The sequence below is a fragment of the Drosophila willistoni genome, unplaced genomic scaffold, assembly GCF_018902025.1.
Source record: "Drosophila willistoni isolate 14030-0811.24 unplaced genomic scaffold, UCI_dwil_1.1 Seg38.1, whole genome shotgun sequence".
NCBI classification, from domain to species: domain Eukaryota; kingdom Metazoa; phylum Arthropoda; class Insecta; order Diptera; family Drosophilidae; genus Drosophila; species Drosophila willistoni.
The window spans coordinates 3,542-13,556 of record NW_025814322.1 but is presented as its reverse complement, the minus strand read 5'-3'; the positions used below and the strand labels follow the sequence as shown (position 1 = coordinate 13,556).

The following is a 10,015-nucleotide window of genomic DNA, read 5'->3' as shown; positions in this document are numbered from 1 at the left end:
AGCGTTTATCTCAAAAACTATACCAGCTAGAGACACCATATTTGGTATGTATATTCGCTTAGTAAATGCACTCATTTTGTATGTATAAAAATTTTGCCACGCCCTTTTCCGCCCCCGTAATTTGAAAAACTTGATTATCTCCCGTATTTTTTTACCTTATGCAATCAAAAAAAGGTCGAGTTATGCATATAAACGTTTTTCCATAGGGCCGGAGTTGGCCGTTGGCTGGTGGGGCGCTTGGGAGCTCGTATGATTGAGTGAGCGAGATACTAAGATATGCTTGTAAGAAGCATGTGAAAATGCATTTATTTAATAAAGTTGAAATATTTGCTTTACTGGTGTATGGTATACCTAAGTCGGCGAGACGACTTACTTACTTCATTTTATTTATAGGTATGGCTCCTCCGATTCGGTACGTATTTTGCAGGTCCCTTCGTAGAGGTTTAGTGGCCAGGGCTGCAGCATGGTGAATATTGTTTGTGAAGATATTAATCGCGTCCTCAATGTCTAATCCAGATTCGATTTCCATATTTAGGTGGAGGGAGTCGCTGAGGGTGTTTTGCAACAGTTTGATGTTAGATCCTACAGGCAAAAGTCTTGGATTGTCAGGAAGTAAGTTTGGGTGCTGGTCCATCGTGATGTGTACAAAAACAGGTAAGTAGATCACTTCAAGGAGAGTTCTGCCGCGTTTACATGACCTTGAATTACCCCACTTTTTAAGGTAAGGCGTTTGATCCGCCTGGCCTCAGTCTTTCGATTGAGGCCCCTTTTTATTTTTTGCCCTTTCACCTACAAGGGTAGGTGCAAGGGTATATAGTAAAAATTTATATTTAAAAGGCCGTTACAGCATCAGGGGCGGGGGGATTAAAATTATCTTAAAACTAGATTAATACTAAATAAAAAATATACAATAAGACATTAGATTAACATTTAGTTTTTAGCGATTTAGGTAAGATAGTTTGTAGTATGATAGATTTAAGATTACGTTACTTTTAGCATAAGTAGTCAAGTAGGTAGCAATTTTTTAATAATAAATAAATTTGGCGAATAAGTATTTGGTGCTAAGGTGGCTACAAAAACGTGGCGATTAATGTCGGGAAAAAACTGGTTGGCCCCCACACTGGAGAAAAAAGTAGGTAGCGTTGGCGCATCATTTGCGAGCAAGGCTTGGCTTTAAAGGCTAAAAGTTTTAGAGCAGTTAGCTTTTAGTTGAGTTAGCTTTATAGGCTACAAGTTTTAAAGCAATTAGCTTTTAGTGGGGGAAAACATAAAGAGACCAAATATTTAAGTAAAAAAAGCCAATATTGGCTAGAGTCCGTAAGGCATCATTTGAGAGCAAGGCAAGAAGTTAGCTTTATAAGGCTGAGATTCAGAGTCTTTGGCTTTGGTTTAGCCAGAATCAGCCGGCGTATCGATAATGCTCTGAAATGATGATGACCTATCGATAAGTCATCGATATGGGTCTGATGGCGAAGTTTCCGCATGTGAGCTGGAAAGAGAGAGCGACATTTATTTGTAAACAATACGAAAATAGAGGTAAGTAAAAAAAATTTAAAATTGACAATAGTAATAATTAACATAGAACATTTTAAAAATTAATTTCAGATGCCTTGCAGTAACATGGCGAGTTCATCAATGGTGGAGTATTCTGGCGACGACAGAGTCGAGAACAGCTTTTGATTTTTGAACAGATTTTATTGCTGCAAGGTTTTGCGAAACGATCCGATCTGCCCGACCGGGTTTGCTTGCAGGTAAGTGTTTGTTAATTAATTTAATTTTTTGTTTGTTTTCAGGTACTGGTGATTTGGCTTTGGCCAGTTTTGTTGGCCGCATGTTGGTATGTGGTGAGTACCGCTGACTTTTAGCTTTGTCGATAATTATAGTTGTTTTAATTTTAGTTGTTTCTCCCGTTTTCAGGTACGTCTAGTGTATAAATAGGGGTTGCTGCTGTAGGCGAGTAATTTACAGGTGAGTATTTTGTTGATTTGGTATATTTTAGTAACAATTTTTGCTTTCTTTCAGGTGCAGGCGCATTAGTTGGAACCAATGGGGCGGCTGTCAGACGAGATTTAGCACCAGAAAGTGTAGGAGGGGCTGCAATAGGTGCTGCTAAAGACTGCAGCTGGCTTTCAGATAAGTTTATGGTTTTTTTAGAGCGATTCTTTGTTGATATTTTTTGGCTTTCAGGTGTAGCCGCTGCTTGAGGACCAGGAGGACCAGATGCTGCTGCTGCTGATGACTGGAGACGATTTGCAGGTAAGTTTGTGTGAATTTTAGGTGATTTTTCTAACGATTTGTGTTTTTTTCCAGGTGCAGGCGCTAGCAGAGGACGAGATGGACCAGATGATTGCCAAGATGCTGCACGAGGACTCGCAGGCGGTGCTGCTGCTGGCTGACATGGATTGGTGAGTTGTGATTTTTCGGAGATTTAGATAATGATTTCATTTTATTTTCAGATGGACGAGCTGCAGACGGACTAGCTTGACGAGATGCTGGACGACGTAGATGAGACGATGCATACGACGCTGGACAAGGAGCTGCTGTTTGCTGTAGTGTATTTTCAGATGAGCATTTGTAGATTTTAGTTGATTTTATTTTAAGATTTTTTTTATTTTCAGGTACTGGTGCATTAGACGAGCGGAAATCTGGACAGATCGACTGGCGAGGTGGTGCAGACGGTTGCTGGTGGACTTCAGGTAAGTTTTTGTTAGCGTTAGATTGCATATTCATTGTCTCATGCCCAAATTTTCTTTCCTTTTCATGATTCATTTGCCTTTCTTGCCGCTCTGGGCGCTGGTCAACGACAAATTTTGACAGTTCAGCCTTATAAAAGGCACAGCTCCTATAGGTGGCTCTATGGCCATCTCCGCAGTTGCCACACTTGGAGATTGGCCATCAGGAGAGGGGCATTTGTCGGATTTGTGCACAGACAGAGTAGAGGGGGGGAAGGCAGCAGTACCTGGCTGTATGGCCAAAGAGGAGGCAGTTTTTGCATTGGGGAATCTCCCTTCGGCCCCTTTGCCTCTCGACGCGTACCTCCTGGCTGCCTAGGTCCTTAATTTTAAGTATTTCATCATGTTTATTGTCATTACGGGATAGCTTCGCATTCAGTGGAGTGGTGTAGATTCAAGATGGCAAATCTAGCACCTCGTTCCCAACTGGGCTGGTGAGTAAAAAAGACAAATTTGTTTGCCTCTAGGGTAGCTTTTTTTTTGCCATCGGTGTCTATTGCTTTGGCCGTGATTCGAGTCAGGCCGTTACTCTAATTAATAGTGTGAATGATTAATATATAAGACATAATGTTTGTTCGGTTTTACTGGTAGGCCAAAAAAAATTGTGGGAAATTTACATGCAAGTAAATAAATGCTCACTGGGTTATACCAAGCGCCATAAAAACAAATAGAGGATCAAGAACAAGTTGCAAGCTGCAATAATTATAAAGAATATAGTGTTTACAAATATTATTCATTAATAGTGATTAGTATAATTGTTTCCCGCAGGCTACCAGTTCGAATCATATCGATTCATGGCGTAATTGCAGTTGGCAAAATCATTGAGGCAGCGCTCTTATTGGGAGGAAAATTCCCTCTTATAGGCAAGAGGTGAGTAACATGTGTTGTTTTTTTTTTTTGCCATAGGCAAATATTTTGGCATTAATCGGCTTATTTCTGTCTCTCTTCTCGGATTGGACTATGTGAGACCCCAGAACAATGTATGCGTGCCCTTCAGCCCCAGTATTGGAGGTTTTGGGCCGTCAGGAGAGCTTGTTTGCCTGTGGAGTGGCAGCACAGTAGGCTAGCAATTGGTGCGCGGCACTGGAGAAGCATGTTCCATCTACAGGCTCGTTTGGAGGAAAATAACTAGGAGCGGGAGGGCCAAAGCCTTTCGACCGCAATCTAGTGCTCGAGCTGGCATTGCTTGGATGATAGGTCCATATTGACTACCTGCTGGCCAGGCCTGGTACAGGCTGGCTGAAAGCGGGAGGGCCAAGTCCCTTTAACCGCTGTATGGAGATTTTGTCAAGGTCAGCTGGCTGAAAGTGAGTAAGTAAAGAATTAGCAGTTTTTTGCACCTTCATGGGTGGTAATCTCTCATTATTTTTCGTTTCAGCTTCTATGCTATTTTCAATCTCATTCAGGAGCTCGTTTTCAACTCGCTCAAGATTTTTGAGAGTTGTTGGTCATCATTAAGGGTGACTATTTCCCCAGGCTTTAGTGGACGTTGGACAAGTCGCTGGATTTGGATTGGCTGGCCCTTCAATCGCTCTTCTATGTACGCGCGATTTCGTGTGCCTCTTTTAAAATCTCGAAACAGGCCGTTGATCACGTGTCCTTCCATGCGCACAACAGGTTTGTTTAGTTTCGATTTTTCCTCCTTTTGTTTTTTGAGTTCGTTCTCTCAATAATTTTTTGGTATCTTAGGTGGCAATCGAATCTGATGAGAGATGGGGCGCCATCAAAATGGGCCGTCGCCTCCCGCATTGCATGCCGATCTAGATGAGTAGTTGGAGATTGCTGCTGCTGTGTGTCAACGGAAGATGAAGCCCGTAGCTGGGAGGCCTGTGCTGCTGGCTAGTGCTTCTGGACGACCATTTGATGCTGCTGCGTATCCATTTGCGGTGAGTATTGAATATTTGCTGTCATTGGTGGAGCTGGAATGTCAGATTGCTGCTGCTGAGTGTCAGCAAAAGATGAAGCCCGTAGCTGAGAGACTTGTGCTGCGGGCTGATGCTGCTGGCCAGCCAGTTGATGCTGATTCAGCTCCGCCAATAGCTGAAGATGTTGTATATTAGCTGCATTTGAGGAACTGGAATAGTTTTCTGCCGTTGAGTGTCAGCAGAAGATGAGGCCCGTAGCTGGGAGGCCTGTGTTGCGGGCTGGTGCTGCTGACCAATAAGTTTATGCTGCTGCTGCGCCATAATTTGCTGTGAAGTTGCAGTTTGAGGAACTGGAGTCTGAGATTGCTGCTGCTGACTGTCAGCAGTGGTTGACGCCCAATATCTGTAGATATTGTATATTTGCTGACATAGGAGGAGCTAGATTTGTGGATTGCTGCTGCTGTGTGTCGATAGGAGTTGACACCTGAAACTGACAGGCCTGTGCTGGAGGCTGACGCTGCTGTCCAACCACTTGATGCTGCTGCTGCATCGCCATTTGCTGTAGTTGATGTATACTTCCTGCAATTTGATGAACTGGAGTTGCTGACTGCTGTTGTCGTGTGATTGCAGGAGATGACGCCTGTAGCTGAGAGGCCTGTGCTGCGGTCTGGTGCTGCAGTGTGTTTGCAGTACTTAGAGGAAACGTGGTTGTAGTTAGCTATTGCTGGGTGCTATTTGTGGTAAGAAAGTTCTGTGTTGGTGCTGCACATTGCTGCTGGTTTGGCTATTGAGTGAGATGAGGTGTATTTCGGGCTGCTACCTTTTCTCTAGTTGAATAGAGTATCTAGGCCAGGAGAGCCTTGTAGGAGTAAAGGGTTTTTCCAGGATATTCCTTACTTCTACATTTGGATGTTCTAGCGTGGAGATAGCAAATCTTACGCAAGCCAAGTCATATTTGAGTTCCATGGATTTAACATTATGTTTGTCGCGAATATAGGCATTTGTGCTGAATATATCCGAGTCCGTAATTTTTCTCAGCAGTTTGTTGTGCGTTCCACAGATTTTTTTGAATAGAGTTTCCGAAATAAGGCTGCCCCATACAGGAATAGCATACGTTAGAATGGGAACAATAATTTGCTTAAATATTAAGATGTAAATCTTGTGCTGAGGTAGCTCTTTACGCCAACAAGCCGTTTTAGGCGATGATAGATAGCTTTAGCTTGTGAATACGGATTCCCGGAGAGAAGGAAAATAACCCAATCTTCATTCGTTGAATTCAAAATATGAACTGATTTTATTTACTAAAGTACGGAGTTTATATAGGAAATCTTAGGCTCTATGAGGTAACGTTTTACACTTGCTGTAGAAAAAACCCTCTTTTTTGCATATAGTTCAATATACTATTACAAAGTATTTGGGCGCGACGATTAGTTGGTTAAGGCGAAGCCCTTTACACTAATTCAGCTGGCGCCCATGGGTATGCACACAAAAAAAGGTGGAATCTGCAGTTGCAAGCTTTGCCGTTCTTTTTTCGCTTCATTTAGTTGGCAATGTAATTCCCAACTAGTTTTAGCGTTGAAGATATGGTATGGCCATTACAATTGTGGATTCTTTAGCGAAGTCTGCTGATGATAGAACTTGGTGGTTCTTGAAATAGCTATACAGACAACCTGCTCACCTTTTGTGCTGCCTATGATTTAAAATCTTACAAATAAATCAGTAAGATTGACCTGAAGCCCCGCTCAAACAAATTTTAAGCAATAATATTTTGCTTTAATTTTATACTCTGTCTCTTACCACTGGTGGGGGAAAACAAGAGTTATTTATTTTGCTACCTTTAGCTGATCTTATCATAAGAATTCAGACTTTAAGGAGCTGATTGAACCTCTGAGTCTCTTACCACTGGTGGGGGAAAACTACAGAGTTCTTTTTTATCGAAGGACCAAACATGATCCATCTCGAAGGACCAAAATGAACAGGGATTCCCGGAGAGAAGGAAAATAACCCAACCTTCATTCGTTGAATTCAAAATATGAACTTATTTTTTTTACACAAGTACGGAGTTTATATAGGAAATCTTAGGCTCTAGTAGGTAACAATTGTTCTTAAGGCGATCTTATTCTAATACGAGTCACACTCACGTATTCAGGGGTTGAAAAATTATTATTATTTTGGGCACGGTGTCGGCCACTTGACATCCTGCCGTTGTGATCGTTTGAGTTAGTTTACAATTACAAGTGTTTTTCCCACAACGCGTGTGGCTGATTGTAATTCTAGTCATATGCTAGGTTAGTTGTTTGTGCCAAAGTACAGTTGTATTATATTTTCTTTAGTGCATCTGATTTGGTGAAGCCGCTTCAGATGAACACGATGTTTATTCTTAAACATTCTGCGAGGAGCCGCCAAATGGGGCGTTTTGGAATTTATTTGTATAGTATGTAATTAGTTTTTGATTTAAGCGACCTTTAAATTGTTAGGTAACCATGCTTTGCCTCCGCTGCCTCTCCTTAAACTCGTTCGGACTCCGCTCGCCTCTTCGATCTGCTCCTGCGGCCACCTGGCACCATCCTTTTCGTCTCTGAAACTATGTTGTTGCTCTGCTGCTAACGTGCTGCCTCTTTGCAAATATTTCATTGCTCTTCTGCTGTCCTTTGTTGCCTAATTGCAACTGTTTCATTGCTCTGCTGCTGATCTTTGTTGCCTACTTGCAACTACATACAGCGTTTGCAACGATATTAGTGTACATACACACTCAATATTTCTGTTATACTTTCGATATTACGGCTTCGAAAACGCCAAACACTAAAACACTCCTACTGCCGAAATTACTACAGTTGCTCCACTAGCCAAACTGCCTTTAAGACCGGTTAAAAACTCTCCCGCCGCTGAAGATACTACAGTTGCTCCACTAGCCAAACTGCCTTTAAATTCAGACGCACGCATTTTTATTTATTAAGCAATAATATTTTGCTTTAATTTTACACTCTGTCTCTTACCACTGGTGGGGGAAAACAAGAGTTTTTGACTCTTGTTTCTATGACTCCTAGATATTTCTATTGATTAGCGTTTTTTATAGGTTTTTCATCGATTTTTATTAGGTAAGATCTTAGAGCAGGAGAGATGTTTCGTTTTGTGCATAGGACATAGGACATATATAGTAGATACGATTATAGTATCATCTGCGAACGTTGACAGTAGGATGTCAGGGTTCTTCTTGGTTTCACCTGATACCATGAGGAAGTCGTGTTCAAAGATATAATCAGGAATTGGCATGTCAGACGAATAAATATTGAAGAGAAGGGGGCCCAGAACACTGCCCTGGGGTATTCCTGCAGTGATTTTGCCAATTCTGGAATTTGTGTCATCTGTGCCCCTGACTGTGAACGATCTATCTTGCAGATAGCTTTCAAGAATCTTGAACAAGCAGTAAGGCAGGAGTTTGGCCAGTTTATTCAATAATCCTAAGTGCCTCACTTTATCAAATGCTTCAGTGTTGTCTACAAATACAGCAGAGCTGTATTCTTTTTGATCGAGTGATTTTTGTAGGAACTGTGTGACCCTTGCGAGTTGGTGTTCAGTGCTGTGGTTTTTACGAAAGCCAAATTGATGGTTTGGAATTGCTTAGCGAAAAGTTGAATACAAATTATATTGTTCACACCAAAGATTAAAAAGGGGCAACGTTACAAGGTCAAGGACAATATCCAAACTATTCACACGAAATACGTTTTGGATGGCAAAGCAACGATTGCTTTCAAGAAGCCCTCACAGAATCTGTTGATTAAATGTGATCCCATTCAGCTGAAGGGATTCCTGCAGACGCTTAAACTGGGTATGGAAGGCAAGGATGTCATCAATTTGAGACTAAATACAGTCACTGCCATGGCGCAAAAATCAAAGTTACAGACGAAAATGGCTATAAATCGTCATAGTGACTATCCCATTAAGGCCTTTCCTCGATATCTACAATCCCTAACAATAAACAATACGCAATTGGTTAAATTGAGCTATCATATATGCTCCTTACGGAATCTAACCCACCTGGATGTATCCAGCAATAAGTTGCTTAAGGTAAGGAAATAAATGAAAAGACAACTTTTAGCATCTTCAAAACTAAATTTAAATTTCCAGTTACCTGTTGAACTGGGGAGATTACACTTGAGCAAGCTCGTCCTCCATGACAATAATCTGGGTGAAATGGACGATTGGTCATTTCTAAATGGCAGCAAATGACGAGACTCCCTGTGCGAATTAGATTTATCGGCCAACGATTTGACATGTTTGCCTTTGCCTGTGGTCAAGTGCCACAAATTGGTTAATTTGAATCTCAATTACAATAATTTGACTCATCTACCCTTTGCCATACGTCGCCTGAGAAGATTACGCTCGCTTTACGTGTCGGAAAACAAATTAAAATCCCTGACAGCTGCCATAGATGATTTACGTATTGAAATCTTGGATGTTTGGCGTAATTCATTCAAGGGTCTCAATGTCTTGGAGGCTCATCGCCTGGCCTTTGGTTCCGATGCGGACGGAGCTTCAACTCATTCGCCTGAACCTCTCTGGCTTCAAGCTGCCCAAGCTGTGGCCCAATATGAACTGCCAATCGATTCCTGCCAGCCATACTCATTCAACTAATTGCCGAGGCACCAAAATGTTCCTGTGGCAAATTGTGCTATGCCTCAGACAAGAAGCACATTAACGAACGTGTTGGTCAACCGAAATTTGTAAATATTAAAAATCTTACCTATAGTCGAGAGCACATGATCTATTCTGATGTTGTCATATGTGGCAACAATTGTAGTATAAGCAACCAATGTAAGAACCTATTCTCAGCTCTAATTAACTGATATTAGCCTATTATGCAATGTGCCAAACAAAAAGTGGAATTAATAATTAAATATTATGAATAATTATACAATTGAAGAACATCACTCATCTTTATTTGGATCAACACGCAATTAATCTCAACTGAAAGCGCTTAAGGACTACGGGGCAACCTTCATCTTAAATAAATAGAAACGAAGATTTATTGTCATTATTCTTGAAGGAGGTATACAACTGCAAACTTTCTCTTCATTTTGGTGCGATAAGAATTTTTTAATTTATATTTCAGGATTCCAAAAGATATGATTTCCAAGGACATTCTTTTTCCTGAATAGTCAAAGTGCTTCAGCCATTATTTGATTATGTTAATGCGATTAACTACTCTTGCTTTTAGTCAAGCAACTTTTATTCTTATGTCAAACAAAATTTTAATTTTCCCTCCATTCAATCTAAGAAATCGATTTATTATCGATAGCCGGAGACGTTGATGTGGCAACCTTCCTATTTTTAAAACAGCTGATTGTATTTTTCCGCGTTAATTGGTTTGATTTTATATTTTTTTATTTTTTAAGTTATACCACAAGTTTAAAATGA

General features: G+C 41.0%; 2 long non-coding RNA genes and 1 pseudogene across 4 annotated transcripts; all 3 read left to right on the top strand.

The window, feature by feature from the left end:
* Window positions 1–400: 400 nt before the first annotated feature.
* LOC124461352 lies at window positions 401–654 on the top strand. The gene is made up of 2 exons (XR_006955042.1): window positions 401–466; window positions 536–654. It is a non-coding gene; the product is annotated as an uncharacterized LOC124461352 (long non-coding RNA).
* Window positions 655–3,943: 3,289 nt separating this feature from the next.
* LOC124461351 lies at window positions 3,944–5,182 on the top strand. Of its 3 annotated transcripts, XR_006955041.1 has the most exons (4): window positions 3,944–4,043; window positions 4,111–4,349; window positions 4,422–4,618; window positions 4,816–5,182. It is a non-coding gene; the product is annotated as an uncharacterized LOC124461351 (long non-coding RNA). The 3 variants fall into 3 exon arrangements; XR_006955040.1 differs by lacking the exon at window positions 4,816–5,182 and having other exon boundaries at window positions 3,944–4,039; window positions 4,422–4,794; XR_006955039.1 differs by lacking the exon at window positions 4,816–5,182 and having other exon boundaries at window positions 4,422–4,794.
* Window positions 5,183–8,233: 3,051 nt separating this feature from the next.
* On the top strand, window positions 8,234–9,454 carry LOC6637417 (annotated as a pseudogene).
* Window positions 9,455–10,015: the final 561 nt, after the last annotated feature.